At 43.5% G+C, this 15,945-nt stretch overlaps 1 non-coding gene across 1 annotated transcript; it reads left to right on the plus strand.

The window, feature by feature from the left end:
• Positions 1 to 4,084: 4,084 nt before the first annotated feature.
• TRNAV-UAC lies at positions 4,085 to 4,157 on the plus strand. The gene has a single exon. It is a non-coding gene; the product is annotated as a tRNA-Val (tRNA).
• Positions 4,158 to 15,945: the final 11,788 nt, after the last annotated feature.

The raw sequence follows: 15,945 nt of genomic DNA on the forward strand, positions 1-15,945 counted from the left end.
TAGCCGAGTCATTAGGGTCAAGAGATGGAGGACGAGGGGGCAAAGGGTTTTTGAAGATGAAATTAAACTTCTGGAGCAACTGGGGAGGGCAATGGGCATGGGTGTCAATAAGGATAAAGAGTTAATTTTGCCAGGCAGAGGAGACGGTAGAGTTAAAGCAAGCAAGGATCAACTTTAGGTGGACAGTCAGATTCAGTTTGTTAGTATCATGTTCGTGGTGGTACTCGATATGTTCTCAGTAAATTCTATTTATTGATTTGTATGGTAGTTGGGAAGACAAAGGAGAGATTCAATATGAGAACTTTCTGGGCTCCTGGGAGGAAATATGCTTCAAGATCAAGTGTGGAGGTTTCACTTGACTAGCCCATGGATGAATTAATTCATCAATAATATTATTGACTTCTTATTCTGTGCACAGCATGTAATGAGCACTTAAAAGTGCAATAATATAAGTAGACATGGAGTTTACAATCTATTGGGGAAGACAGACACAATCATGAATAGCAGTTAAAGGGGAGCAGCAGGATTGAAAGAAAATGCATCCTTCCTATATGCTTGGAAACTCGGTTCTTCTCCTTTTGGAATAATGTAGTTTTAATAACCTCACCTTGTAAACAGACAGTTAGTTGTCTGATTTCCATAACAAAGTCCTGGGAAAGGCAAGAAACTTTTCAAGGTTTTTGAAGGGTTAAAAAGTCAGCTCCAACCACACTTATAAGTTTCCAGGTGTAGCCACTTTATCCGCTCCCTCTTTGGGAGTTACCTGCTTTCTTTCGCTTCCTTAGGTTGAAGGGGAGAGGTAACCAATTCAGATGTTTCTTTTTTCAGGCCCTTCATCAGCACTTAGAAAAGTGCTTGGTACATAGTAAGTGCTTAACAAATACCTTTATTATTATTATATTCATTGGGTTTGTTTCTGTGAAAGCTTGGTTGTTTGCCTTGAACACTTTTATGTGGATTAGTTCTCACCAAGTGGCTTCTCTCAAAACTGGGCATGTTATTGGCCCACTATCAAAGGGAAAAAAAATCTAGTTTCTTAGAGGAAATTTGCAGAATTTGCAGGTTCTTTCTAGGGTAAATTTAGGTAATGATTGAAAAGTGGTTTGATTTCTCACCTCTTCGAAGGGAAGTGATAAAAATCTTCCCAGTGCAAATGCCACTAGGCTGCTGATGTTGGAAGCTACTAGATTAGGTATGCTTTCCTGTCGGACTTTGTTCATTTTCTGGCTACTGGGTAGAATATTTACATTGCACTCCCCACTAGCCTTATTATGCAAACTATCTAGGAGTTGCCTGTTTGGATAAAAAGAGTTTGAAATTAATTGGGCCAAATGGATTTTTTCATAGTGGAGGGTTGATATTTCTTTTCTGGGTTGGTAGCTCCAAATTTGTATGATGTGTGTGAAGATAGGGTTTAATCACAAGGGCCATGCAGTATATCACCTACATTATTTTTACCCTTGGTCACGTTTTACCCAACACTATCATTAGTCAGAGGAAGGGAGGTGTAGAAGGGGACATATGGGGCTCTCACTATTTTCTACTTATTTATGGGAAGATCCAACTACTGAGCTTCTCCAGCCTCCTCATGAGCTCTCAGAAGGCCTCTGAAGTTACATTCTTTGGCCCCTTTTGTTCTACCCTAGGAGTGAGTGATAATGGATTCATCACGTATCCAAAGCATCCTGAACTCTACAGTGCTAGTCTACAGTACTAAGAACTTAGTACAGTGTTAACTGCTTAATACAATGCTCTGCACACAGTAAGTGCTCAGTATATACCACTGATTCATTGTCCACCAATTCTGGAATACGATACTCTCCCAAGCTCTTAGTACAATGCTGTGAATACACTAAGCACTCAATAAAATATTTGATTAATTAACTGGGAAAATGGGGAGTACAACCACTAAAACTCTCTCTCCTCTCTCTCTCTCCTTTGCTTCCCCATACTGAGAAATTTATTACAGTTTCCCCATTACTATTTCTTTAACTCCATAGGGGATAGAGACACTCAGGGGAAACTGAGAGATGGGAGTCAGGGGAACAGGCTACTGAGAATTCTCCCTGGAATCCTCACTAGAAGATGAACTTGAAATCCAGATGGCCAATTGGCAAATTGATTTGAAAACATCACCAGGTACTAAGGTTTTTTTTTTCTTTTCTACTCTTTCCCATTCATTTGAAGAGGACTTTTTGAGGTATTGATGCTGCTTTTCTACAGATACCTACTTAAATGGGCTTTTGTCCTGCAAGATCTTCATCAATTTTGCGCTTTCTTGGTGCTTGGATAATATATATATATGGTTTTTTATGTTACAGTTCTCCATTGTTTCAGATGTGTATTTTAGTCCCTTGATGGTTTTAGAGGCACATCAGTAATTGTGGGGATCGGAAGGAAGAATCGATTGTTTCAGTGTTGGAGCTACAGATGGGTGCAGTTAACTTGATAATGTAAAGCAATCTGCATCACAGGGTCCAGACCAAATTCCCAACCAAAACTATCCATTTGGGCTCAAAACTAGTTCAAGGCCCATAAAAGATGGTCTTTATTGATTGGCCAATATGCATTTTGAGACAGCAAAAAGGAGCATTGGCAGAACTTGTGACGTGATAGGCCCCTTTTTCACTTTCAGAGAACCCTGGGACAAGATCTGGCCAAACCTATGATGCTTTCAGGGGCAATCTGGTCTTCTCTGCTTATTTGTTGATTAGCATCAGTCAGTCTGTGTCTGCTAAAGTTCAGTAATGTTTTTTGGACAGGATTTTAACTCTTAAAGTACTGAGGAAACTTCAGTGTGGATATGAGTTAAACTCCACCTGTGGTAGGAAAATATTGCCATGGGTTGAGTGAATTGCATTGGCTCCTGTTGCGGGTAAGGCCTTAAAAATGGTATGAGTCTGCCCATGATAGGGTTTGGCTGTGGCAGTGCTTTTTTAAATTTTACTTACTGATAGTGGGGTTATAAGATCATTTAAAAATGGTTTCTGCAGTGAGTAACTGTAGTCACTTTACTGCTCTAAAAATATTTGAGTGGAGCTTGGTGGTCATGAAATTCAAAAGGGAAAAAGTGGTGCTGGAAAACATTTCCTTAAACACAAAATAATGAACCAGACACACACAGCCTGCTGCAGATGTTTAATATTAACCACCCTATTGAAATATGCGCTATACAAGTTACTCCATAAAACACTGCTATAGGTTGGCTGTTACTGGCCAAGAAAAATGGAAGCAAATTAGTCTTTCAGGGAATGTCTCCTTTTTTGGCATTAGGAGTTTAGGGCAAAAAACACTATTTTTTTGTGACTGTACACTTGGATGTAGAAAAACTTGCACGAAAACTTGGAACATAATTGAGTTGCAGTTGTACCATTTTCCACAGTAATGGATGATTCTGCTTGCAAAAATGCCTTTTCTATATATATATATGTATATATATAATTCCCATTCCTAATAAAATAGAAGCCAAATGCATAGAGTAATATTTGTACTTTTAAGTCCTTTTAGCCAAGTAATTCATACATTAAAAAAACCCCTCAGTCATCAGTCTTCATGAGTTTACTCCTCACTTCTGCTGAATCTGTGGGTTAAATATATATTATTTCATTTTCTTTCCCTTTTCTATCTCTTCCTTTTACTTTATGCTCTTACAACTTCATGTGAGTACCAGCCTGTAGACTTATGAGCAGATTTTTTTTCTTTAAATGATTTTCCTAAAAACATCTGCTTAATTAAAAAAAGTGGAACTTTTCAGCTGAGTGCCATCTCTGTTCCTCTTTTACCTCTTTTTCTCTAGGAAGATGGTTAGTTAGGAAACCTTGACAAAGCATTTGAAGCTACTGGGACTTGAGTTTGGGGAGGTCTCAAGTCTTTGAAGATGTGGGCACCCATTTCTGTAACACGATGGACAGCAGGCATTTGGATTAATAACAAAATTCACAGTCCACATCCCACATGAGAAGTGGGTATTTTCTTTGGTCCCTCTTGTTCTACTGTAGAAGTGATTGATGATACTGGATTCATCAGGTTCCCAAAATATTCTGAGCTGTACAGTGCTACTCTACAGTACTAAGGACTGTAGAGCGGTTCCATAGTGTAGTGGTTATCACGTCTGCTTTACACGCAGAAGGTCCTGGGTTCGAGCCCCAGTGGAACCAGCCCCGACTCATCATTTAGAGAAGCAGCGTGGCTCAGTGGAAAGAGCACGGGCTTTGGAGTCAGGGCTCATGAGTTCGAATCCCAGCTCCGCCACTTGTCGGCTGTGTGACTGTGGGCGAGTCACTTCACTTCTCTGTGCCTCAGTTCCCTCATCTGTAAAATGGGGATTAAGACTGTGAGCCCCACGTGGGACGACCTGATTCCCCTGTGTCTACCCCAGCGCTTAGAACAGTGCTCGGCACATAGTAAGCGCTTAACAAATACCAACATTAAGGACTGGTGAGATTGTGAGCACTTTCACATTCAAAATGTAATAGATCTAAGCATATGACCATGCATCTTTCAATATCTGGACTGGACATTCCTCAGAGGCTATTGTCAGGAGGGCCAATGAGGAGGCTGATACAATAGGCTAGAATGACCGGCCAGAGAGATGAGGAGAACCAGGAGAGGACGGAGTCCATGAAGCCAAGGTGAGATAAGGTGTGGAGGAGGTGGGGATGGTCGACAAAGGCAGCAGAGAGGTCGAGGAGGATTAGAATGGAGTAGGAGCCATTGGATTTGGCAAGAAGGAGGTCATGGGTGACCTTCGAGAGAGCAGTCTCGGTAGAGTGGAGGGGACAGAAGCCAGATCGGAGTGGGTCCAGGAGAGAATGGGAGTTAAGGAATTCTAAACAGCGAGTGTAGATGACTCGTGCAAGGATTTTGGAAAGGAAGGGTAGTAGGGAAATAGGGCGAAAACTGGAAGGGGAAGTAGGGTCGAGAGAGGGTTTTTTTAGGATGGGGGAGACATGGGCATGTTTGAAGGCAGAGGGGAAGGAGCCATTGGAGATTGAGTGGTTAAAAATAGAAGTTAAGGAAGGGAGGAGGGCAGGGGCGATGGTTTTTATAAGGTGAGCGGGAATGGGGTCCGAGGCGCAGGTAGAGGGGGTGGCACTTGAGAGGAGGGAGGAGATCTCCTCTGAGGATACTGCAGGGAAGGATGGGAAAGTCGGGGAGAGGGTTGGGGGGGAGGAGAGAGAGGGAGGGGTGACTTTGGGGAGCTCAGACCTGATTGTGTTGATTTTTGTGATGAAGTAGGTGGCCAGATATCACCAAGATCCACGCTTTCCTCTCCACCCAAATGGCTACCTTACTGCTACAGGCTCTCCTTATATCCCGGCTAGACTACTGTGTCAGCCTTCTCTCTGATCTCCCTTCCTCCTCTCTCGCCCCACTCCAGTCTATTCTTCACTCCGGCTGCCCGGCTCATCTTCCTGCAGAATCGTTCTGGGCATGTCACTCCCCTTCTTAAAAATCTCCAGTGGTTGCCTATCAACCTCTGCTCCAAACAAAAACTCCTCACTCTAGGCTTCAAGGCTCTCCATCACCTTGCCCGCTCCTACCTCTTCTCCCTTCTCTCTTTCTACCGCACACCCCGTACGCTCCGCTCCTCTGCCGCCCACCTTCTCACTGTCCCCCATTCTTGCCTATCCTGCCGTCGACTCCTGGGTCATGTCGTCCCGCGGTCCTGGAATGTCCTCCCTCCTCACCTCCGTCAATCTAATTCTCTTTCCCTCTTCAAAGGCCTCCTTAAAGCTCACCTCCTTCCCAGACTGAGCTCCCCCCTTTTTCCCTCTGCTCCCTCTTCTCCCCCTTCACCTCTCCGCAGCTATTCCCTCTTCTCTCCCCTTTCCCTCTCCTCCTCCCCCATCCCACCCCCTCAGCACTGTACACGTCCGCTCAACTGTATATATCTTCATCACCCTATTTATTTTTATTTTGTTTAATGAGATGTACATCACCCGGATTCTATTTATTTGCCATTGTTTTTATGAGATGTTCTTCCCCTTGACTCTATTGTCATTGTTCTTGTCTGTCTGTCTCTCCCGATTAGACTGTAAGCCCGTCAAAGGGCAGGGACTGTCTCTATCTGTTGCTGACTTGTACATTCCAAGTGCTTAGTACAGTACTCTGCACATAGTAAGCGCTCAGTAAATACTATTGAATGAATGAATAGGCTAGCCGTGATGTGTCCAGAGGAAAAGGGGTATTCCTGAGCTGTTGTGTAGGAAGAATTGGCTGGATTTGGCAGTAGATCGAATGTGAGAATTGAAGAAGAGTAAGGAGGCAGGAATAATGTCGAGGTTTCAGTCTTCTGAGACATGGAGGGCTGTGGTGTCACTGACTGATATAGGAATGTCAGGGGGAAGAATAGATTTAACATGCTATGTTTGAAGTCTGGTGAAAAGTAGCATGGCTAGTGGAAAGAACAAGGTCCTGGGAGTCAGAGGTCCTTGATTCTGATCCCCAATTGCTTGCTGAGTGACCTTGGGAAAGTCACTTCACTGCTCTGTGCCTCAGTTTCCCTGTTCTCCCTCCTACTTACACTGTGAACCCCATGCAGGACAGGGACTATGTGCAACCTAATTAACTTGTACCGACCCCAGATCTTAGAACAGTGTTTGACATAATAATGATAGTGTTAAGCTCTCACTATGTGCCAAGCACTGTTCTAAGTACTGGGGTAGACAACAAGCTTATCAGGTTTGACATGTAGTAAGTGCTTAACAAATACCATAAAAAACCCCACAAGGAGAGGTCTCGGAGGTGAGAGGAGACGTAGTTAGGTGAGTTGGGAGGACAGGATTAGAAAGGTAGATTTGGGAGTTATCTATATAGAGCTGGTAACAGAAGCCATGTTTGCTGTTGAGCTCCCTAAGAGAGTGGACTTCGAGTGAGAGGCCTAGGGAATCTTGAACACAGCTTTGTGGGAGTCCACATTTCAGGGACGAGAAACTAAAAGGTAGCCAGTGGATGAAATGGAGAAATTTGTCATAAAGGTAGGAGGAGAAGCATGGTTTTTTTATGGTCTTTGTAAAGCACTTAGTATGTGTCAAACACTGCTCTTAAGCGCTTAGGTAGTTACAGCTCCTGTCCTCCAGAGGGCTTACAGCCTAAATAGGATGGAGAATAGGTATTTAATCCCCATTTTACAGTTGAGGAAACTGAGGCACAGAGAAGTTAAGCGACTTGCCCTAGGCCACTCAATAAGCAATTGGCAGAGCCAAGGTTAGAATCCATGTCTTCTGATTCCCTGGCCTGTGTTCTTTTCACTAGGCCATGCTACCTCCCATATTAGTACTGTGTCAGCAAAATTGATGCCTGAAGGAGTTTCAGGGATGCTACAACAGTATCAACAGCAGTCAAGAGCTTGAGGAGGATTAGACAGAGTAGATCCCATTTGGATTTGGTGATGAGGTCACTGGGGATGTTAGAAATAGTCTCGGTTGAGTGAAAGGGTTTAGGCACTTAGTATGGTACTCTGCACATAGTAAGCACTCATTAAGTAGCCCTGATTGAAAGTCAGATCATAGTGGGTCAATATGAGACTCAATAAGAGAGACTTTGTTGAGGCAAAGTGAAGACAGTGTGTGTGCTTAACCTTTCTGGGAGTTGGGCTAGAAATGGGAGTGGAGAGATGGAATGACAGTTGGAGAAGACTGTGGGTTCGAGAGAGGGCTTTTTAAGTATGGGGAGAAGTTGGGTATGTGTGAGGACAGGAGAGAAGCCAACAGAGGATGAGCGATTGAAAACAGCAGTGAACAAGGGGAAAAGAGTGGAGAGGAGTGCTCCTAAGAGGTGAAGGGGATAAGGTCAGTGCTTACATCTAGTAAGGGAGAGATTAGAGCATAGTCAGGAGACCTCTTGCTAAACAGTCGGGAGGCAGGAGAACGATGAGGAGGGGGAAGCGGAATGGTGAGGAGGTGATGGAAAAGCTTTGTAAGGTTCAAGTCTGATGGTTTCAGTTTTACCAGTAAAGTAACAGGCAACGTCATCAGGGATTAGTGAGCACACAGGGGACATCAGCCAGGGCTTAAGAGTATATAAGAGTTTGTGTGGATGAAGGATTTGATCAGGGAGGAAAAGAAGAGTTGTCCCACAGAAGGGAAAGCTGAGTTAAACCTGGATAGAATGAACTTATAATGGCAAAATCATCCTGGTGCCTGGGTTATTTAAGTGCTTAGTACGTGACAGAACCTGAACAAAGTACTGGGGTAGATACTAGAGATCCTAGGTTAGACACAGTCCGTGTCCCATATGGGACTCAGAATCTTAATCCCCATTTTACAGATGAGGTAACTGTGGCACTGAGAAGCAAGTGACTTGCCTAAGGTCACACTGCAGACAACTGGCAGAGGCAGGATTAGATTCCAGATCCTCTGACTCTCAGGCCCGTGCTTTCTCCACTAGTCCATGCTGTTTCTCATGGTCCAAGAATGCTTTCTATTTGGGTGGTTTTTCAAGGGATTTTCATGATTTAAACAGTAATTGTTCTAACAATAATTATAATTATAGAATTAAGCATTTACTCTGTATCAACCACTGTACTAAACACTGGACTAGATGAAAGATAATCAGGTAAGAGTATTTATTAAGCACTTATTGTGTGCAGAACACTGTACTGAGTGCTGGGAGAGAATTGACAGGCGAGAATTAAACAATGGAGAAGCAGCATGGCCTAGTGGGTAGAGCACGGGCCTGGGAATCAGAAGGACCTGGGTTCTAATCCTGCCTATGCCATTTGCTATATGATTTAGGACAAGTCACTTAACTTTTCTGTGCCTCAGCTACCTTATCTGTGAAATGGGGATTAAGACTGTGAGCCCCATGTGGGGCAAGGACAGTGCCTAGCACATTGGAAGCACTTAATAAATGCCATTAAAAAAACCCAAAACATGATCCTACTCCCTTTGGGAGGCTCACAATCTAAATGTTTAAGTGGGGAGAGGGAGTGATTTCCATTCCCTTCAGAGCTGCACTCCTTTGCTCCCTTTACTTACCATGAGCCCCACAGCACTTATGATCTATCTGTAATTCGTCTATATTAACGACTGTCTCTCCCTCTAGTTGTTGTGGGCAGGGAATGTATCTGTTGTATTGTTACATTGTACTCTCTCAAGTTCTGAGTACAGTGGTCTGCACACAGTAAGCCCTCAATAAATAGGATTGATCGAGGAGGGATTCATTCATTCAATAGTATTTATTGAGCGCTTACTATGTGCAAAGCACTGTACTAAGCACTTGGAATGTACAAATTGGTAACAGAGACAGTCCCTGCCGTTTGACATGCTTACAGTCTACTCGGAATGCAACATTAAAACACAATACAGACTAATAAAATAAGCCCAAAGTCTTTTGGCTACTCTTGGGTGTCTATTGATTCTCAAAAGGGCAAGGCAAGAGAATGGGCAGGTTAGAGAAGGAAAAAGAACGCCTGTATAAAACTGAGCAATCCACAGTCAGGATAAGATTCAAACCAGAAATCTGCAATCGCCCCCGAAACAAATGAACGGGGGGAACCCTTGATTATAAAGTCACTGGGATGGGCCTAAGAGAGAGATTAACTGTGAGTCAGATATCAAGGGTGAAAGAGTTAATTTAAGCATAAGAGTGGGACAACTGACTCTTCTGGAAGAAATATCTGGAGAAGGAATGAGACTTTTGGCTGGATTTTGTAGCATTTCACTTACATTTTGCCAAGCATAGAGACAGCATACATAATATTTAAAAATGAGTTGGTTGCTAGAGGCAACATAGTTTTATCTTGAGAATAACTTGAAGTAATCAGGCAGTGGAGAGACTAGAATAATCTGTTTGCAGCACGGCACATTGCCACAAAGGTGGATCTAAATAAATATAGGTTTTCATGGTTAAGGGCCTCAGGAGAGGAAAATAGTTGTATCAATCAGTGGTATTTATTGAGTGCCTACTATGTGAAAAGCACTGAATAAAGAACTTGGGAGAGTACAATACATTATAGTAAACAGGGCAGAAGTAACAAACTGTTTTCTCTGCCAGACCACAGTTTTCCCATCTTCAAAGCCCTCCTAAAATCCCACTACTTCCAGGAAGCTTTCCCTGATGAATTCCAAACACTCCCTGCTGGGTCACCCCAACAGCCACCCCTGAGTCCTTGTGTACTTTATTCTCAGCACCTGTGTATATGCTTGTTCAATTGCACATTCAATTTTTAATTCAGTTATTTCATCCTGAATTGTTCGTGCTAATGCCTGCTGGATCCTTGTGCTTCCTCCTGCTTCTTCTGTCTGTAAATACTTGCAGGTTTATAATGCAGGTGATGTAAGACCTCATGTTAAGGAATTCTTGCACAGTAGCACTCATCCTTTCTGATATCTCATATGTGTATCTGCACCCAAGTGGTTCCTCTTAGAACACACTGACCCCAGACAAGTTCTCATTGCCAGAGACGTGGTTCCTAATAGGCCAAAATGTATTAAAACCACATCCACTCACATCCAGTAGTTACCACAGATTGAGAACTGAGTAGCAGTAATAGTATTTATTAAGTGCTTACTGTGTTCAGAACCCTACACTTGGTGATGGGAAAGATAACAGTAATAATAATGATGATGATGGTGGTGTTTGTTGAGCACTTACTATGCCCCTCTTCTCTCACTCTCTTCTGTGCTACTTACTTGCTCCTTCATTCATCCTCCCTCCAATCCCCACAGGCACACACACATTTATAAATATATGTAAAATGTATAAAATTACATATATAATATATAGTAATCTGTAATTTATTTACTTACTGTCTGTCTCCCCCTCTAGACTGTGGACTTATTGTGAGCAAGATTGTGTCTATTTGTTGTTATATTGTACTCTCCCAAGCCCTTAGTACAATGTTTTGCACACAGTAAGCGCTCACTAAATATGATTGAATGAACGAATGCCAGGCACTCTACTAAGTGTTAGGTTAGATACAAGCAAATTGGGTAGAACACAGTTCCTGTCCCACATGGAGCTCATAGTCTCAATCCCCATTTTACAGATGAGGTAACTGAAGTGACTTGCCCAAGGTCATACAGCAGACAAGTGGTGGAGAAAATACACAAGTGGGAATATAACACGGTCCCTGTCCCTCAAGGAGGGCCCACAATTTAAGAATAAAAAGAGGGGGAAGGAACTGGTGACAGATACGTGAGGACAAATGAAACAAAACACTAAGATAACACAAAGATCACTAGGTTGCTGTGGCTAGAGGAGCAGAATTTCAGGCTCTTTGTGGCTTAGAATCTACAGTCACATCCACAGCCCAGTTGATTGCTACAGCAACAGCCACTTCAGGTTTCCAAAGGAGGCGGTGTCAGGCTGTGGCTGTTTTTCTCTGTCCTACCCTACATTTTAGAAGCCAGGTCAGGATGGAGGCTCCTTGAGTCTTGAGCGATTTGGCAAAACCCACTGTTTCAAGTTCCTCTCCTCCTGGTCTCGACCCCTCCAATCTGGTTTCCTTCCCCTTCACTCCACAAAAAGTACTCTCTCAAAGGTCACCAATGATCTCCTTCTTGTCAAACCCAACAGACTCTACTTCACCCTAACCCTAACCCTAATTAGCCTCTACTTCATCCTAATCCTCCTAGACCTCTCAGCTGCCTTTGACATTGTGGACCACCCCCTTCTCCTGGAAACATTATTCAACCTGGCCTTCACTGACCCTGTCTTTTCCCAGTTCTCCTCCTATATCATTTTCTCATTCTCAGTCTCTTCGCTGACTCCTCCTCTGCCTTCCAACTCCTCAAGGTTCAGTTCTGGGGTCCCCTTCCATTCTCCATCTATACCCACTCCCTTGAAGAACTCATTTGCTCCCATGGCTTCAACAACCACTTCGATGGAGGTGATTCCCAAATCTACATCTCCAGCCCTGATCACTCTCTCTCTCTGCAGTCTCGCATTTCCTTCTGCCTTCAAGACATCTCCACTCGGATACCCCTCTGACACCTCAACATAACATCCTTATCTTCCCACCCAAATTCTGTTCTCTGTCTAATTTTCCCATCCCTGTAGATGGCACCACTATCATTCCTGTTTCACCATCCCTTCGCATTATCCTTGACTCCTCTCTCTCATTCAATCCACATATGCAGTCTATCACTAAATCCTATTGGTTCAACCTTCACGGCATCATTATAATCCTCTGCCACTCCCTTCTGCATAGCCCTGATTTTCTCTGAAGCCCCATAGTACTTATGTACATATCCATAATTATTAAGTGTCTATCTCCCCCTCTAGACTGTAAGCTTATTGTGGGTAGAGAATTTGTCTACCAACTCTGTTCTATTATAATATTGTACTTTCCCAAGCACTTAGTCTGCACACAGTAGTCACTCAGTAAATGCAATGGATTGATTGGTGACATGGGGAAGCAACATGGTTGACCCATAGAGAAAGATTCCTGAGGGTCCTGAGAGCCACAATAAAGGGTCCTGGATGAATCAATCAATCAGTGGTCTTTATTGAGTGCTTACTATGTGCATAGCACTGTACTAAGCACATAGGAGAGCCTAATAATAGTGGTAAGTGATAATCTATTATAAAGTGCCAGGCATTGTATTAAGCACTGGGGTGAATATAAGCAAATAGGGTTGGACACAGACCCTGTCCCTCATGGGACTCACAGTCATAATCAGATTTTAAAGCTGAGGTAACTGAGGCACAGAGAAGTGCAGTGACTTGACCAAAGCCACACAACAGATAAGTGGCAGAGCAGGGATTAGAACCCTGACCTTCTGACTCCCAGGCCCATGCTCTATCCACTATGCCTTAGCAGACACCTGCCCTGCCCACACTGAGCTTACTATGTAGAGGGGGAGACAGACGTTGATATAAAAAAAAAGTAATTGAGAATATATAATTTGATTAATGTACTAGATGGGTGTGGAATGGAGTCAAGCACCCCATCTTGGCTCTAGCCAGCAGGGATCATCCACCGTCCCTCTCTAACTTGCTCCCTTTTGTCTGCTCTCCATGGCTAGGGCCACATGCCAGATAGAGGGGTGGTTTAGGCTTTTTGCTGTCTTGCTCACCTACCCATTCACTGTCACCTCCCATCCCCACGGCTGTGGGGGGAGTGGGATTTCTCACTGCAGTGAATGTGGAAGGAAGCAGGGAGGTGGGGGAACAGCCTCAACTCTTTGCAAAGTTCCAAGACCATTGGGGCTTGCCAGCTCTCAGTCCTTCTCCTTTCTCCTCAGCACAGCTCCCACTCCCCTTGGGTACCTCTGGTGAGTGGCGGTGTGTGTCCACTGGATCACTGTTTGCGGGGAGCCTCCCTAGATGGCCCAGCTCTGGACCCCGAAAAGAGTTGGCATTTGTTTTTTTGGTATTTGTTAAGCACGTATTATGTGCAGAGCACTGTTCTAAGAGCTGGGGGAGATACAGGGTAATCAGGTTGACCCACGTGAGGCTCACAGTCTTAATGCCCATTTTACAGATGAGATAACTGAGGCACAGAGAAGTTAAGTGACTTGCCCACAGTCACACAGCTGACAAGTGGCAGAGCCGGGATGCGAACCCATGACCTCTGCCTCTCCAGCCGGGGCTCTTTCCACCAAGCCAGTTGTTCTGGCCTTTCAGGAGTCATCAAACTGGTCATTACCCAGGATTTTGTTTAGGGCAGACAGGAAAGGCTCCCAGATAAAAGAAGAGAAACTCGTTGGTGGAGATGGGCAGATTATAAGGGGGGAAAAAACAATCAATGATATTTATGAAGGATGTCATATGTGGGAAGCAGTACATTCTAGTGAAAAGGGCAAGGACCTGGGGATCAGAGTACCTGGGTTCTTATCCTAGCTCTGCCACTTGACTGCTGTGTGACTTTGGGCAAGTCATTTGACTGCTCTGTGCCAGTTTTCTCCTCTGTGAAATGAGGATTCAGTACTTGTTCTTCCCCTCCAATTTAGACTGGGATCCCCAAGTGGGACAGGGTCTATGATCTGTTTCTTGTATCTACCCCAGTGCTTAGTACAACACTCACTATTGTCTTCTAAGCTCTCCATCACCTTACCCTCTATTATCTCTCCTCCTTTCTCTCCTTCTACAGCCCATCCCATACACTCCGATCCTCTGCCGCTTACCTCCTCACTGTGCCTCGTCCCAGCCTCTCCCACCATCGACCCCGGCCCATGTCCTACCTCTGGCCTGCAATGCTTCCCTCTCACACCTGCTAACCTAGCACACTTCTCTCGCTTCAAAGCCCTACTGAAAGCTCACCTCCTCCAGGAGGCCTTCCCAAACTGAGCCCCCTTTTCCTCTGCTCCTCCTCCCCTCCCCATCACCCTGTCTCCCTCCCTCTGCTCTACCCCTTTGCCTGCCTCATAGAACTTGTGTATATATTATATATTTATTATTCTATTTATTTTATTAATGGTGTGTATATTGTATATATCTATAATTCTGTTTATATTGATGCCTGTCTACTTGTTGTGTTTTATTGTCTGTCTCCCCACTTCTAGACAGTGAGTCCATTGTTGGGTAGGGATTGTCTCTATCTGTTGCTGAATTGTATTTTCCAAGTGCTTAGTGCAGTGCTCTGCACACAGTAGGTGTTCAATAAATTCAATTGAGTGAATGAATGAAAACTTGACACATGTTAAATATTTAGTTATTACTATTATTATTATTAACAAACACTTTAAGTGCTGGAGTTGATATAAAATAATAATCTCTGTTCTTTATGGGGGTCTCAGTCTAAGAGGGAGAGAGAACAGGTATTCTATCCCTATTTTACAGGAAACTGAGTCACAGAGAATTTAAATGATTTGTCCAAGGTGCCACAGCAGACAAGTGGCAGAGCAGGGCCAGAAGGGAAAGAAATCTCCCCAAATTCCCAGTGGCATATTTTTGGAGAGAATATGATGGCAAACACAATTGGGAAGAAAGATTAGAGAAAAAGGAAAACAAAAGAGTATATGAAAGCTGTTTCTCTTTAACAATGCCTGGCTCATGAAGCCGTTCTCAAGTCTTGCCATTTTTTATCCCAGCCTTCCTGTTTCATAAATTATATCCAACTAGCACCAGCTGGTTGCCTGCTTTCATTAATAGTCTGATGTTTTTATAAAGTTCCCAAACCAGTCCCTCATCCTTTGTTCGATGAGAGAATCCATTTCAGAGTCAATAAAAGACAAATGAAAGAGATTTCTTTCTGGATCCGTTCATTCAAAAATATTTATTGAGCACCTACTATGTTTAATGCACCATGCAGGACATCTTGGTGGATTGGGCTCTGTTCGGCTCATGGTATAGTAAAATTGAAATGCAAGGTCCCTTCTTTGCTCATTATCAAATAGAAAAGGACAGCCTGTGCCTAAACAGTGGGAACAGAACACAAAAATATTAGAGGAGGGAATGGAGATACCCAAATTGGTGGGATAAAGAGAAAGATGAATGCTAAAAACTGGATAATCTTTCAGGAAATCCTGGCAGTATGTATACAGTTTACATTGAGATTTTGAAGTAAAAACCCAAAAGAGTCAAGAATTTGAAGAACAGAGAATTTCTAGGGAGATATGGATGCAAAATATGGCTCTCCATCAGTCGATGGTTAAAGAAATGGGTCCAGAGACAAGGAGAAGAGTCTCAGTGGCTCAGAGCAAAGATCATGGCTGACCTTGGTCTGAAAGTACCCCAGCAAAGTCCACTTTTGGTGTCTGTTTCCATGCTAAATCAATCAATCAGTCAATAAAATGTGCTGAGCACTACATTCAATTATATTTAATGAGCATTTACTAAGCCCTTGGGAGAGTATAATACAACAGTAAACAGACACATTCCCTCCCCATGACAAAATCAATCAATAAAATGTGCTGAGCATCTACACATCTGCCATACCAACTCTCTTCCCCTCTTCAAAGCCCTACTGAGAGCTCACCTTCTCCAGGAGGTCTCCCCAGACTGAACCCTCCCTTTCCCTCTGCTCCTCCTCCCCTCCCAATTTCCCCTTCTCCC

Source organism: Ornithorhynchus anatinus, chromosome 1 (genome assembly GCF_004115215.2).
Source record: "Ornithorhynchus anatinus isolate Pmale09 chromosome 1, mOrnAna1.pri.v4, whole genome shotgun sequence".
Taxonomy (NCBI): domain Eukaryota; kingdom Metazoa; phylum Chordata; class Mammalia; order Monotremata; family Ornithorhynchidae; genus Ornithorhynchus; species Ornithorhynchus anatinus.